At 45.8% G+C, this 16,048-nt stretch overlaps 1 protein-coding gene and 1 non-coding gene across 11 annotated transcripts in view; one reads left to right on the top strand and one right to left on the bottom strand.

Annotated features, from left to right (window-relative positions):
* The window catches only part of SLC8A3 (solute carrier family 8 member A3), a 162,453-nt gene that overhangs the window by 99,851 nt on the left and 46,554 nt on the right, over nt 1-16,048 (top strand). The window lies entirely within an intron of this gene.
* On the bottom strand, nt 12,449-12,520 carry TRNAC-ACA (transfer RNA cysteine (anticodon ACA)). The gene has a single exon. It is a non-coding gene; the product is annotated as a tRNA-Cys (tRNA).

Below are 16,048 nucleotides of genomic sequence, written 5' to 3'. Positions count from 1 at the left end.
GCAACCCAGAGAACAGCCTGGAGGGACAGCCCTCCTCTGGGAGAAGGAAACCTGCAAGGCCAAAATTGTCTGCCTGATCCTTCTCAACCTTTCTTTCCTGCACCCTCTTGATTATAATCAGAGCACTATCAGGAACCCTAGAGTCAGCAGCTTTTTATTTGTATGTTTTAATTTATTTCCCTTTTCAGTTGCCAAGCGTTTGACTGTTTAAGGGACTCCCGTGGTAAATATTTATCTCCCTCCTGGCACAGCGAGGTTCCCTTTGCTGGGCTCACACAGTGGGGTTCTTTGGGTGCTGCCAACCAGGACAGCTGACCATCTCTAGTAGATGGAGTCCCCAGCTGTGGGCTGAACCCCTTCCAGAAGAAGCTGGAGGGCCAAGAAGCTTCCTGCGAGTCCCCACTGCCCCCATCTAACCAATATGTCCATCTCCTCGCCACACACCTCCCTGCCTGCCCCCTTCCCCTGGCGCAGACACATTCTTCTGCCTGGCAAAAAGAACCGTGTTTCCATGGAAGCCTCATTAAATCTGCATCTTGCTTCAGTTTGGGTTTGATCACGGCTGCCAGAGTATTTTTATCCCATGCAGTTCCGTAATGAGATGGGAATTGGGGAAGGGAGAGGGGACAGTATGGACAGAGAAGATTTTTTTTTTTTTTAAGAAAAAAAGAGGAAGGAAGGGAAGAAGAACCTCAGGAAGAGGGTCCCACCAGAGGAGGGAAGGGTGGAGCACTCCTTGGGTGGTGAGGACCGCTGCTCCTGGCTCGCTCCACCCTCTGGAAGCCTCTGGACACTTGCCATGACAGCTGTCCTGGTCACATGTCAGGGGAGCCTCTGATCTCCCTTTCCATGAGTTCAGTTGGCCCCAGCCAGGGTGTCACTTAAACCAGGGAGTATGGTGGATGACGCCACTGCTCATGGGTTTCCCCTCCCAGGGGGTGGAGGCAGGGAGGCAATAGTAGCCAAGTTGAGGACTGGGGTTCTCAGGGTCTGCAGCTGTAATGGCCACAGGGTGATAGCAGGGGAGAGAGGGTGTCTTAACACACTGGAGGTTTATACCCAGAGGCAGGATTTGGGGGGTCAAAGAGGGCGTGTAATGTGATTGTGCCAGAAGCTGACACCAAGGCCATCCCTGGCTGCTGAGGTTCTCAGAGCTTTCATGTTGGCCCTTCAGCCAGACTGTGCTCTCACTCTGCCGTTGTGTGTGAGCGGGCTCTTGAAAACCTGGTTGGTCATTTGCATTGGCGTTGTTGGAATGTGTGTGTACGTGTGTGTGTGCATGCCACACACCTATGAGTGCAGGTCCATAAATCACATCACATAAAGAGATCAAAACCACAGGCATGGAGAATAGCTAACATTCACTGAGCCCTCCTTGTAGCCACACAGCATTTTAGGCATTATGTACGCAATAACTCATTTTCTCTTCCCCTACTCTATGGACGAGACACTTAGCATCTCCATTCTACAGACAGGGAAACTGAGGCATGGAAAAGTTAAGAAGCATACTCAGGGTCACAGACCTAATTAGCAGTGGGTCTGAGCATCGTACCCAAGTAGCCTGACTTGCGAATCTGCACTTTGAAATTGGTAATGTTAGCATGGGCCTGTCATATGTTTGAAACAATTTTCTGTACAGAACCATTTATAGTAACTTTGGATGGATGAGCTGAACACAGTCTCCAGATGTGCTGCTGGGATTTCATTCATCCTTAAAGAGATGGTGTGTTTTTTTTTCCCAAGGTTTTCTGAGGGCGGTATCCAAATTCATAAAAATCTTCACAATCAAGATTTTCACGAGCTTCATTCTGACTCTCCTGCTTTGCTGATCTTCCCACATTTCTGGCTGATTTCACTGCCTCATCTCTCTAAAGCCCCGCTGCTCCCCAGTGTGTCTGCATGTGCAGCAACAAAGACTCAGTGCAGCCAAAAATAGATAAATAAATAATATATTTTAAAAAACATCCTATGAGCTGAGTGCCAGCGATACCCTTTATTTAGATGAATAAACTGAGGCACAGAGGTAATTTCCTTCAGGTCCACACAGGAAGTAAAGGGTTGGAACCATGATGCAAAAGAGGGCAGTCTCGCTCCAGAATCTGGGCCCTTAATCACCATTCTATGTCACTTCCTACTTGAAAACAGCCAGGGAAAAGTTGGAGATAGATCAGTAGCCATCTCCTTGCACAATAAAGCAGAGGCCAACTGTCTGGAGCTACACTAGCCTGGTTGTTCATTGTGAAGGCCCTGTGTTCAGCGATAGCCTCTAAAGTTCAAGGTCTTGCCTGGATGCTGTAACAACTGGGCACCAGCAGAAAAATCAATGTCTATGATTCGTCAGTTATCTAGTCCATCTAAAGGTGAGGTAGGAAGAACACATATGTATGCCCCATGTCACTCTCCTTTTTTTAAGTTGAAAAACTTAAAAACTGTATATGGTATAAGGGTATCTTACAGAATTTGGTTTAAGGCACACAGGCCTTCTGAGGTGCTGAAAGCAAGAATGAGGATGTTGCCAGCACCTCAAAAAGTCAAGGCAGAGGTTAGTCGCATGCTTTTCACGGATGGAGAACCCGAAGCACAGAACGCACCTGGCTGGGCATCCAGATCTCTGGCTTTGTTTCTGTACTGGGCCCACCAGACATGGTATCTGATTTTGAGGGGATGTGGGGTTTCTCTACTTTCTCTCTCCCCACAGCACTGGCTCATCAGGGGGTCCTGGGGCCCTCCTAGGGTAAATTCAGTGCAAGAGCCTCAGGAAAAAAGTATGCAAAGTGAAATTCTGGATCAGCTCAGGCTCTGGTGTTGTTACTGACCCATGTTCTTGGCCCTCTCAATCAATAGAAATTGATCAGAGGCCAGACAAGATATTCAGTTAAGGCTTTACTGGGGCCCCTGCTGCAGCAGAGGGGAGTGAGAACAAAGTAACAGGTCCCCTTGCTCATTCCCCATAGGGAGGTGAGCAGGTTCCTCCTTTGGGGTGAGGGTAGGGAGGGTCCAGGGATCGGCTGGAGGGGGGCTTAGATGGCTTGTCCACCCCTCTGGTGGTATTATTTGCAGGAGGCATGCTCAGTGCCCTGCTTTTGTTCCCAACTCTTCAGAAGTGCCAGTTGGTCTTCCTGTAACTTGTCATAATTTGCCCCAGTTGCAGTTATTTTTAGTCCCCTTCAGTTTCTTCGTATTTTGTGGCTCGAGGAGACGTTCTGTCTGGGTGCAAGCACTGCAGCAAAGGGCCCAGGCCCCAGTCCCAGCCTGTCTCAGAATGAGGACTCCTGGGTCCTGAAACCAGCTCTTGGCTCATCAGTTGCTTGGTGCCATCGTGACGCTAACATCTAATGCTCCTGGATTGAAATACAAGTCTTCAAACTTCTGCTCCTTCTGCCATGTTTCAGACCCTCACATATTCATGCCTCAGCCCTATGGGATGGGAGCTTTCAGACCCACATTTCAGACGAGCCAGTTGGGACTAGGAGGGTAAGCAGCTAGTTCAAGGTCACACAGCTGAGCCAGAGGTGAGAACAGCTCTCTCTAATTCCCGAGAGCCACTTGCCACACTCCTCCGCCCTCTGCTTCATTTCCTTGTCTGTCTGATGGGAATGATATGCCCATCTCCCTTGGATATTGTTGGGGAAGAAACAGACAAAAGAAGAGAAAGTGCTCTGAAAATGTCAGCAGCCCCTGCAGATGGCAGTTGTTTTTGTTGCCATCACCTACCACCAGCCCCCCACCCCTCACCCCCCGGAGTTTTGCTGAGCTCTACCCAGCCCTGGGCTCCTCCCCACCGACAGCAGCGGGGAGCCTGTCTTCACCCTGAGCCAGGCTGACAAAGTGAGCCCCACCCACCCCCTACCCCACCTCCCCAGGCCTGGAAGGAGTGTAGCTCCCTTGTTGCAGGAGGGAGGCGGGGATGAGGTGAGGGGATAGGAGGTGGGGATAGGGGATGTGGAGGGGTGCGGAGGTGGGCGGAATGGCAAAACCTAGAATTTGGGTCTCAGCAGGTTGAAGAGATGAGGGGATAGATTCCCCCAGCCCACCGCCCCAGATTTATTTTTGAAATATTTGTATTTGTGGATCCACATTTGCTTGCAAATTTCTGCCAGAGATATAGAATATCCCAATAATGAGAACTGTTTAATAATTGAGTGGGAAAGGAAACATCAGTTACTGAGCACCTGATGTATATTGGATAACTATGTGACTGTGGGTCATCTTTACAATGTAGTATAGGTTCTATTTAAAGGACTCCCCTTTATTTTGGGGGGCTCCAAAAGCACTGCAGATGGTGACTGCAGCCATGAAATTAAAAGACGCTTACTCCTTGGAAGAAAAGTTATGAGCAACCTAGATAGCATATTCAAAAGCAGAGACATTACTTTGCCTACTAAGGTCCATCTAGTCCAGGCTATGGTTTTTCCTGTGGTCATATATGGATGTGAGAGTTGGACTATGAAGAAGGCTGACTGCTGAAGAATTGATGCTTTTGAACTGTGGTGTTGGAGAAGACTCTTGAGAGTCCCTTGGACTGCAAGGAGATCAAACCAGTCCATTCTGAAGGAGATTAGCCCTGGGATTTCTTTGGAAGGAATGATGCTAAAGCTGAAACTCCAGTACTTTGGCCACCTCATGCGAAGAGTTGACTCATTGGAAAAGATTCTGATGCTGGGAGGGATTGGGGGCAGGAGGAGAAGGGGACAACAGAGGATGAGATGGCTGGAAGGCATCACAGACTCGATGGACGTGAGTCTGAGTGAACTCCGGGAGATGGTGATGGACAGGGAGGCCTGGCGTGCTGTGATTCATGGGGTCGCAAAGAGTCGGACACGACTGAGCGACTGAACTGAACTGGTGGCTCAGACGGTAAAAGCGTCTGTCTACAGTGCGGAAGACCTGGGTTCGATCCCTGGGTTGGGAAGATCCCCTGGAGAAGGAAATGACAATCCACTCCAGTACTATTGCCTGGAAAATCCCATGGACAGAGGAGCCTGGTAGGCTACAGTCCATGGGGTCGCCAGGAGTCGGACACGACTAAGCGACTTCACTTCACTTCACTTCATAGGCTCTATTTATGCCCACTTAACAGACAGGAGTATGATCGGCACTGTGTGTGTGTGTGCCTAGTCACTCAGTCGTGTCCACCTCTTTGTGACTCCCCAGGGCCGCCAGGCTTCTCCGTCCCTTGGGATTCTTCAGGCGAAAAACTGGAGTGGGTTGCCATGCCGTCCTCCAGGGGAATTTTCCCAATGCAGGAATTGAACCCAGGTCTCCCTCATTGCAGGCGGATTCTTTACCGTCTGAACCACCAGGGAAGCCCAAGAATATTGGAGTGGGTAGCCTAATGACCCGGAGAAGGCAATGGCAACCCACTCCAGTACTCTTGCCTGGAAAATCCCATGGATGGAGGAGCCTGGTAGGCTGCAGTCCATGGGGTCACGAAGAGTCGGAGAAGACTGAGTGACTTCACTTTCACTTTTCACTTTCATGCACTGGAGAAGGAAATGGCAACCCACTCCAGTGTTCTTGCCTGGAGAATCTCAGGGACGGGGGACCCTGCCATCCATGGTGTCACACAGAGTCGGACACGACTAAAGCGACTTAGCAGCAGCAGCCTAATGACCAACACAGTTGTGTTCAATTGGCTAGTTCCTCAGTGATGGAAGGAAGGGCTGGGTTTGAACCTAGGTCTCCAAAGTCTCCGTCTTTCTACCACTGCCTCCCATTGGAGGGGAGATTAGGGAATAGATGTCAGAGATGTTCCTTTCCAGCCAAGCAGACTGGGAGGCCGGTTGGAAACTACTTGTACAAAGGTCAGCTAGTAAGGGAGAAGTCAGAGCTGGACTGAGTCCCCAGGCAGCTCGCCCTTGCCGACCCACATGGGGCAGCCAGTTGTTGTCACCCGGGCTGGACTAGGCTTACTATGTTCTACAGAGGCACACAAGCCAGAACAGTCCATCAGGGTTCACCAAGGTTCACCCCAGCTCGTTAGCTAGGGCAGTTACCTGGGCATGTGTTCTCAGGGATGGAGCAGGTAAGCAGGAGACTCAGGATCCGTTTTCATGGCCAGAGGCTGAGCTGAGAGGCCTTCTGAGCAGTGGCAGGGTGGGAAGCGGCCAGAAGGTTTGCTTGATGATCGAGCCAGGAGGAGAGGAAAGAAAAAAAATCAGATGTTGAACGTGGGAGGGCTCGCCTCAGCTCAGGTGTGTTGGGCCAGCTCTCGAAGCAGTGACACTGCCTGTGGCCCCGTGTTTATCAAAGCAGCCCTGTCAGCCCTGCAGTGGACTCTGTGTTTAGAGAGGGACCCAGTGTAATTCCCCAGAAAGGATTTAACAGCAGCCAAGCGCCGCTATATGTTTTCTCGTATCATCCTCTCAGTAGTCCTGTGAAGTGAGCAGGACCCAGAGAAGTTAAGTTGCTTTTCCAGAGCCACACAGCTGGTAAACAATGTCTGTCTCAGCTGTCTTCTATCCCACATGCAGTGGTCTGTGCACCATGCAAATAAAAGCTGATCGGGCAGCCATATGGGGTATGTACGCCTTTTACAGTCTCCCTCATTTCATCTTTCAGGAAGTGCTCATTATTTTTGGTTAGACAAGAAATAATCAGGTCAGCCAACACTTGTGCAGGATGGTTAATCAAATACACAGAGCAAACTCAGACCCAAATAGATGCTCAGAGCGCGCATGGAGTCACTGCTTCACTATAACAGCTTTAAGGTGTGGCCTCATGTACCTATCATAGTATGACATGTGTTCACACTCTCACCTCAGTCCCTGATTCCGCATTACAATAAACACAATTTCAGGCTTTGTTTATAGAGCCTCTGGCGAATGCCAAGCCTGGAGTTAGCAGCTGGAGTCAGAGACATGAAGAAGGCAGTCGGTGTTACTTGAGAGGACTCTTTGGTGGCAAATAGCAGAAACCCAAGTTGCATACACGTTGGAGAAAGGCTTCATTGGCTCCCATGAGCAAAGCATGAGAAAGGCAGTCCCAGGGATGACCACAACCAGCAATTCAGCTGCCTCCAGGATTCTTCCTGTCCACTCTTTACCTGCCAGCTTCCTCGGCCCAGAATGGCCTCTCTTCACCAGGCTGGAGACATAGCTGAAAGCAGCCATCAGGCTCACAGCTTAAGCTTAACCATTGGAGGTGACTGTCCCTCTGTGTCAGAGACCACTTAGAGCATTCACTCAGCCAGCTAGGTAGGATGTGTAAGAAGATGGCAGCTCCCATGTCAACCACGTGGTTGGAATTAGAGGAGCGAACATACCCCAAAGCAGGGGCTTGGAGGTGTGAACCTACCCCAAACACGAGCTTGTTTGTCACACTATAGGTGGAGAACAATACCCAGTCCCTGACCTGAAGGGCCTTTCCCTCTAGTGGAGGGTGTGGGTGTGGACAAGTGAACCAGCAGCTATAATACAGTCCCATAAGCTCTAGACACAGGAGCTATGAAAGCCAGAGGAGGGGAATCCACGTGGGTCTGCACTGGGGTGAGGAAGGTCGTCAGGAAAGCCTGACAGGGGAGCTGAGGGACACTTGATGACTGGAATCATCTGGGTGTACAAGGGGGAAAGGGCATGCCAGCCAAACCCAGCCACATTAGCAAAATTCCTGAAGGGTATGAACATTTGGGAAAGACAAGTAACTCAGTATTGTTGGAGGCCCAGGTACAAATGGAAGGGTGATAAGGTCCTGATGTCAAGGATAGAAGAATAAAGGTTTCAGAAATATTTGTAGAGCTGGGATCTTAAAAACCCTGAAAGGAATTGTTGAGAAGAGGATCAGAGAACAACCTGAACAAAGTATATAGGCTGAGAAGCAATGGATAGCGAGTAATGTGGTGACGAATGTTGGCTTGAAAACTATCTGTAACATGATGGTTTTTTCGAGGATTTTCCTTTGGGAAGAGAGGAAAAAAATCTCAGACTGTGCAAGTAATTAGTGAATTTCCCTATACATATAAAATCTCAGGAAATGTGATTATGGGGATGCTGGTGAGACATGCAAAATGGTACAGTTTGTAATTAGTGGTTACTAAGTTGGCTTATCCTTCAGGTCATGCTTGTAACATGATTTTCAAAAATTAAAGGTCACTTAAGTTTGTCTAAAAAAAAATTATAAAGGAGGAAGATTATGTTGCCTTAAGTTTAAAAGGAACATAGGAGTTGGTGATACAAATGATCCAAAGCACCAAGCTACCTCTTAGGATTCAAGGGGCTAGGGTACAGCTCAGAAATCAGATATGTGCAAAGCAATATGGAATGAGACAAGTCAACAACAGACATTTAGAAGATTGGAACTGATATAGGATTTTCAGGCACCAAGAAAATGAAATGAGACCTAATAAAGGAGAGCAGAAGTCAAGGATGTGTAAGGTATTAGAGAAAGTGAGAGGGGAGGGTTTTGTAGGAAGGGAGGAAGGAGCAGCAAAAAGAGCCCCTCCCTCCCCTCTCCGACCTCTTGCTAAAAAGTGGGTTTGTTTTAGCTGAAATGACTGTAAAGCAAACATTTGTTTTCAAAAAGGAGCTATTTTGTGCTGACTTCCATCATAGAATCAGAGCTCTGCTGCCATGAAATACAATCTCATAATAGAATGAGTAGGAATCTTGATATCTTGCAGAAGGAAAGATGGCAGCCCGCTCAAGGCCATGCTGGGCATGATTGCACACAAGCCATGCACCTCCCGCTGGGAGTTGTAGCTCCCGTAGTTCACATTTTCTTTACAGCTGTTTTCTCTGCATTCTGAGGTTACTGAAGTCTATCACCCCTCAGCAATTGATCTTTAGTCCAGGGGTTATTGACTTGGAGCCTAGGGACATTTAGGGCATCAATGGCTGGTTTTTGTGAAGTCTGTGAACCCTCTAAAACAACATACAAAATATTTGAGTGTGAGTGTGTATATTTTTCTGGTAAAAGACATCTGAATTATCAAAATAGTCCGTGATCCCTCAGAAGATTAAGAACGATTCCCTAGAACAGAGGGAGTTTTTGCTACACTTAGAGACTTCCAGATTTGACCAGGGCAGTTCACATAACTGGGATGCAGTCTCACACTTCAAAAGCAGGTCTATTTTCAGCTCTACAGATTCATCAAGGACATGTTGTAGCAATTCTATAAGAATCAGAAATTTAGTGTATTGAATGTATTTAGAATAAGGACTACTATATACCCATTCTTTCAAAAGGCCAAAGATTATGCCCTTGGCAGGGAAGAACATGTCAGATTCATGACGTGCTCTTGTAATTATATTTCAACCCTGAAAAATAATGGTGGTTTCACTAAGTAAAACCTTTATTTCAGTTAGGAGAATGTTGACTGGTTTTAGCTTCCAGGGGTAAAATATAGCCCGGATGATATACCATTGGCATCGTACTTTCATTCACTAACAGGGCTTTTGTAATTGACAGACAGGCATAAGGATGTGCCCATATTATGTGGTATGTTTAAGGACTCACAAATGTTCACTGGAACTGGAGAAGAGGAAAATTCAAAACACAGAATTTCTTGTGGAAAATCAACATAGAGAACATAGAGGAGGCAAAAAGAAGAGTGAGTAGGAATAATTCTTATAAAACTTGTCTGGATCAATAGCAACCAACCTGCTGATCAAAGAAATTATATTTGGGGGGAGGGGAACAGTAGGATCCAACTGAAAAATAAACATCATACTGCATAAAAACAGGTGACAGAAATTACAATGGCCGGATGGTGTAATGAGGTAATTAACATCTGGAGTTTGCAAAATATGCTTGAAAAGAACAGTAGGCATTGTTAGGAAGACAAAATACAAAAACTAAACAGCAGATCTTCAAAATCAGAAGCAATGGAGACAGTTGTTCAGAAAAGTAAGAAAAGAAACCTCACTTAGACCTGAATTACCTGGATAATTGATAAAACTTCTTTCACGAAGCAGCTTCTGACCTCTGCTCTTCTCTCTAAATTCTGTATTGAAGACATCTTCCATAGATGGTTTTAAAGAGATCTTTGGTATGGATAAGTCCCAAACCTGTGTCTCCTGGGCTCTGTCCAGCCGTCATCTCCCAGTCAGCCTGCCCAAATTGAAAGCATCATTTTCCTTTGCCAGAGCCAACTGCTTCTGCTCTTCTGGACGTCTCTTTCTCTGTCCATCGCTCCATCATCCCTTCCTCCTCCATCAGGTGTGAAATGTTACATTTATCTTTTACTTTGCCTTACTTTCCATTTGTGCATTCAGAATGTTTTCCTTACACATCCCTTCATCCACTCATTCCCTTCCTCATTCATTTGTTCACAAGCATTTTTGAGCTCCTGCTAGGTTCTGGATACTGTGCTTGGTGCCGAAGACGATCTCGTGAACAAGTGATTTCAGTTGAGTGTGTTGTGTCACCACAAAGGCAAGAAGAGTTCCACGGGAGGGCAGAAGAGACTCACCAAGCAGTTCAGGGAGGTTGGTGAAGGCTTCTTGAAGAAGCTGATGTCTGAGGGCTGGAGGATGCGTGGGAACTGGGCAAAAAAAAGGGGCAAGAAACAGTGATCCGGAAGAGCCTTTTACAGCATGCTGAGATGGCTGGATGGCATCACTGACTCGATGGACGTGAGTCTGAGTCAACTCTGGGAGTTGGTGATGGACAGGGAGGCCTGGCGTGCTGCGATTCATGGGGTCGCAAAGAGTCGGACACGACTGAGCGACTGAACTGAACTGAAGAAGTTTAGAGGACCGTGGAAAAGGGAAGGAGGAGCCGATGAGACTGGCAGCTGGAACAGATGGCTGTGTTGGAAGAATGAAGTAGCATGGCCATGAAGCAAGTCAGGGAGATGATTTAGGAGACTGCTGTGGGAATCTGGGCCAGAGGTGATGGAGGCCAGTGAAAAAGAGTTTCATAATACCGTTTGCAGCAGCATGGGTGGACAAAGAGATGACCACACTAAGTGAAATAAGTCACACACAGAAGGACAAAAGCATATGATATTACTTGTATATGGAATCTAAAAAATGATACAAATGAACTTATTTACAAAACAGAAACAGACTTCAAAAACAAATTTATGATTATCCAAGGGGAAACCTGACAGGGAGGGATAAATTAGGAGTTTGGGATTAACATGCACACATACACTGCTATATATAAAATAATCAATAAGAACCTACTGTATAGAACAGGGAGCTTAATATTCTGTAATAACCTACAAGGGAAAAGAGTCTGAAAAAGGAGGTATAACTGAATCACTTTGCTGTACGTCCAACTTTACTCCAACATAAAATTAAAAATTAAGAAAAGAGTTTTAGAGGAGGATGGAAAGAAGAAATTGTATTTTGAGCTCTAAGTAGGTAGAAACAACAAGATCCACTGCCTGGCTGGAAGTGGGGGTGGGCCAGAGAGGGCTCCAGGATGCAGGAATGAATGGATAGTGTATGATCCACTGACAGGGGCTCCAAAGAAGGAGAATTGGCTTTAATGAAGAAGATAAGTTCAATTAGTAATAACTGTATGGGGTGCGTATATATACACAGCAGATTATTATTCATCCACAAGGAAGAAGGAAACCTGCCATTTGCAACAACATGGGTGGATCTTGAAGGCATCGTGCTAAGTGAGTTAGAGAAAGACAAGTACTGTACAGTCTCACTTATAGGTAGGATCTGAACTCATAGACTAGAATGGTGGATGGGGGAAAAGGGATGTTGTCAAAGAGTACAAGCTTCTAGATTATTAGACGAATAAACTCTGGAGATCTAACATACAGCATGGAGATTGCACTTAATAATACTGTGTTGTGTACCTGAAAGTCGTTACGAGAGTAGATCTTAAATAAAAATAGTAATTATGTGATGCAGGTAAAAAAAAAAAAGAAGATAAATTCAGCTTTGGGGTGTGGGAATTTGTTATTTCAGAGGGAGGACCATTCTAAGCAGCGGTAAAGCTCGGGAATAGAGGTTTGAGAGTGGATGGCCCAAGCAGTGGTGAAGGTGATTGAAGATGAGAAGGTCAGCAGATCTAGTGGCAAGGATTTTGGATTAGTCATCTTGGGGCTGCTTACATCACCCAGGATGCTGGCAGGAAGACTAGGAGCCAGGTATCAGAGTCTGCAACGCTGAGGCAAGTGACTCAGACATCAGCAGACAGGGGCAGGAAGCAGCAGGAAAGGGGTTTATAGCCTGCTGGGTAAGGGACCATTACCTAAGAGTGGCACGGAGGACAGAGTTTTCCTTGGCCGATGCAGCAATGAGGGCTTGTGTTTTTCAGCCAAGCCTTGAGAAAGAAACAGCAGTATTCTTAGGAAGCGGCAGACACTGGCTTCCCCAGAAAACCTGCCTAGATGCATTCTCTTGCCAAAGGACTCTTGTCTAGAAAAGTGAAAGTGAAGTCGCTCAGTCATGTCTGACTCTTTGCGACCCCATGGACTGTAGCCTACAACGCTCCTCCGTCCAAGAGTACTGGAGTGGGTTGCCATTTCCTTCTCCAGGGGATCTTCCCAACCCAGGGATTGAACCTGGGTCTCCCGCATTGTAGGCAGATGCTTTACCATCTGAGCCACCAGGGAAGTCTGCTTGTCTAGAAAAGGACTTCGTTATCAGAACACCACCAACTAGATGTGTTAATCCACCTGTCTCTCCAACCCTTCTGCTCTGGCCGCATGGGCTTGCAAATGGTCTGCTGAGTACACGTATTTTCCTCTTTCAGTGCGGCATAGTTTGCAGCCTTCTTCTTGCCTCTTCTTCACCTCACCTCCCTCAACCTTGTGAACTCTTTTTTTTAATTTATTTTTAATTGAAGGATAATTGCTTTACAATGTTGTATTGGTTTCCGCCATGCAACAACGTGCGTCAGCCGTAAGTATACACATGTCCCCTTTCTCTTGAACCTGCCCCACCCACCCCACTCCACTCCTCTAGGCTGTCCCAGAGCACTGGGTTGAGCTCCCTGTGTTATACAGAAACTTCCCACTAGCTCTCTAATTCGCATATGGTAATGTGTATGTGTCAACATGGAATCTAGAAAAAAATGATACTGATGAACCTATTTTCTGGGCAGGAATAGAGATGCAGACACAGAAAGCAAACTTGTGGTCACAGCGGGGAAGGGGGGAGGAGAGGAGGGGATGAACTGACAGAGTAGCTTTGAAACATACACATTACCATGTGGATTCTTGATGACCGACTTCATCCCAGCTCTTCCAAGAACCTTTTAATAGCTACCAAGTGATCATTCTCTCCACTGACTGCACCTCTGCAGCGTAGCACTTATTCTGCAACTATCAAATACTACTTATTAGGCACATGTTTGGCAATCTCTTGGTAGACACAGACTCCAGCTTATACTTTGTCAGTCTCTAGCACAATTCCTTGCATACCTAGATGTGTCATGAAAATTTAGAAGACTGGTCAGTTAATTTCCTACTTGGAAATTACATGAGTTACAAAGTTCTGGCCCCTGTGTTTCCTGTATGAAGTAGGAATGACAGACAGTACATGGAGCTCAAATTCCATGAAGCAAAAGCGTATAAGGGATGGCACTGGACTATTTGTTTCCTTTTAGCTCTTGTAGCAACTGTTTTGAATTTGTTTGTTTTGCCTGAGAGCTAGGATTGTGAATGGCAGGTCAAGTGATTTTTCTGTACATCCAGAAAATGAAATTGAGTACTTGATAGAGAGTAACGGCTTAAGACAGGAAAAAGAAGAGATTGTAGTGCTCAAAAAAATTTCTATAGCAGAGCAATAAAAAATGAAAATAAATAAGGTTAAGTAGCAAATATCTAAGCCTACTGGACACAAGCTTCTGTGGCCATTGATGGATAAAGTTTATATGACTGCTGGGCCATTGATAGATGTACATTAGTGGTCAGTGTTCCAGGAAGTTTAAGGAGATGAATGAAAATTGCACAGCAACCCAAGTCCTTTCTTAGGACGACAGTACTCTGTCAGAATGCCATCAGTCTGTTTGCCTGTCCTAAACTCTTCATATTTAATTGCCTTCTTTTTCTCATATTTTTAAAAGATTTTTATGGGGCCATTTTTTAAGTCTTTATTGCATTTGTTACAATATTGTTTCTGTTTTATGTTTTGATTTTTTGGCCATAAGGCATATGGGACCTTAGCTGCATGACCAGGGATTGAACCCACACCCCCTGCATTGGAAGGTAAAGTCTTAACCACTGGACCACCAGGGAAGTCTCCTTTTCTCATTTTTATGATGGTTATCCTAATAATACTCTAGCCTGGACTTTGGCCAAGACATCTGGAGATAGGAATGATCCTGAATTATTCTATCCTTTGGGTAATGATTTTAAAAACTTGTTAGATGGCTAGAGATCCTTGGAGAATTTCTGTTTTCTTGAAAGATTGTCAAAGATAGTGAGGACTGTGCTTTGAATAATTGTCCTTGTGAAAGGTCACATCCTCACCAGCTCCCCAGACTCTAGTCAGTGAGGACCTTTGGAACTGCAAGAGTTTCATCCCAACAGACTCTTCCCTCCAGCACTCCTAATTCGGCACTGGCTCTGTGTAGTAGGGGGTCTGGTTTATGGAATCTGATTATCTCAGCAAGGGGGTGAAGAGGGAGCAATGGAGAGCCCGTGTTTAATGGGGACAGAGTTGCAGTTTAGGATGGTGAAAAATCCGGGAGATAGATGATGGTGAGAACTGTACAACAATGTGAATGTACTTAATACCACTGAACTGTACAGGTCCGTCCAGTCAAAGCTATGGTTTTTCCAGTAGTCATGTATGAATGTGAGAGCTGGACTATAAGGAAAGCTGAGCACTGAAGAACTGATGCTTTTGAACTGTGGTGTTGGAGAAGACTCTTGAGAGGCCCTTGGACTGCAAGGAGATCAAACCAGTCAATCCTAAAGGAAATCAGTCCTGAATATTCATTGGAAGGACTGATGCTGAAGCTGGAACTCCAATAATTTGGCCACCTGATGCGAAGAGCTGACTCATTGGAAAAGACCCTGATGCTGGGAAAGAGTGAAGGGGACGACAGAGGATGAGATGGTTGGATGGCATCACTGGCTTGATGATCATGAGTTTGAGCAAGCTCTGGGAGTTGGTGATGGACAGGGAAGCCTGGTGTGCTACAGTTCAGTTCAGTTTAGTTCAGTTGCTCAGTTGGGGTCGCAAAGATTGGACACGACTGAGCGACTGAACTGAACTGTACAGTTAAATATGGTTAAAACAATATGTTTTATATTATGTGACTTTTACCACAGTAAAAAGCATTAAAAAAAAAAAAAAAAGGCTATACAAGCACCTTCCGAGAGTGAGGGAACTAGAAACGCTTATCCTACTTTCCTGAAACTCCAGAATTTTAGGGCAACACAAATGTTCAGTTCATGACAGGGCATGGCACTAGTACCTGGCTCATTGAGCTGTAATGGTAGTTGAATGAGATGTGTTGATGGCACCTAGCACAGTGTCTGGCACATAGGAACATTCAAGAAATTGATAAATGCAGGCTGTAAAGTAGCCAGAGAGGCCTGAAGGTGACAGTGGACGACAGAGGCTGTAATCTCTTCTGGTTCACTGAAAAGCAATTTTTAACCATCTCATTTGAGAGGTCAGTATAGTCTGGTCGTTAAGGGTGTGGACTGCAGACTTAGACTACCTCAGTTCACATTCTGAAGCTGTCGTTTAAGCTGTGTGACCTTAGGCAAGTGACTTAACCTCCCTGTGCCTCAGCTTTATTATCGCTAAAAATAGACAATAAATAAAACAATGATTTCTACCCAATTGGGTTGTGGAGGTTTAACAAGTTGATATACATAAAGTGCTTGAAATAGTCCCTGGAGCATATTAAATGATATGTAAGTATTAGCTGTTACTATTTTGTGATGTGTGGTAAAGGACATATGAAAACTCCAATGTTTTTGAGGTGTTTCCCAGTTTCATAAATCACACTGAGTGTGCAATGTAAATATTTCTTTGCCTATCTGCCTTCCCCATTGGACTGTGAATTCTTAAAGAGCAGAGAAACAGTTTCATTCATCTCTGTGCAGCATAGCATCTTACAATGACGCTTGATGTTTTCGAGATGCTGTATCGGGCACAGTATTGGGCATATTATCAGATCT

The sequence above is a fragment of the Budorcas taxicolor genome, chromosome 10 (assembly GCF_023091745.1).
Source record: "Budorcas taxicolor isolate Tak-1 chromosome 10, Takin1.1, whole genome shotgun sequence".
NCBI classification, from domain to species: Eukaryota; Metazoa; Chordata; class Mammalia; order Artiodactyla; family Bovidae; genus Budorcas; species Budorcas taxicolor.
The sequence above is the reverse complement of the archived record's forward strand: the minus strand, read 5'-3'. Positions and strand labels throughout refer to the sequence as shown.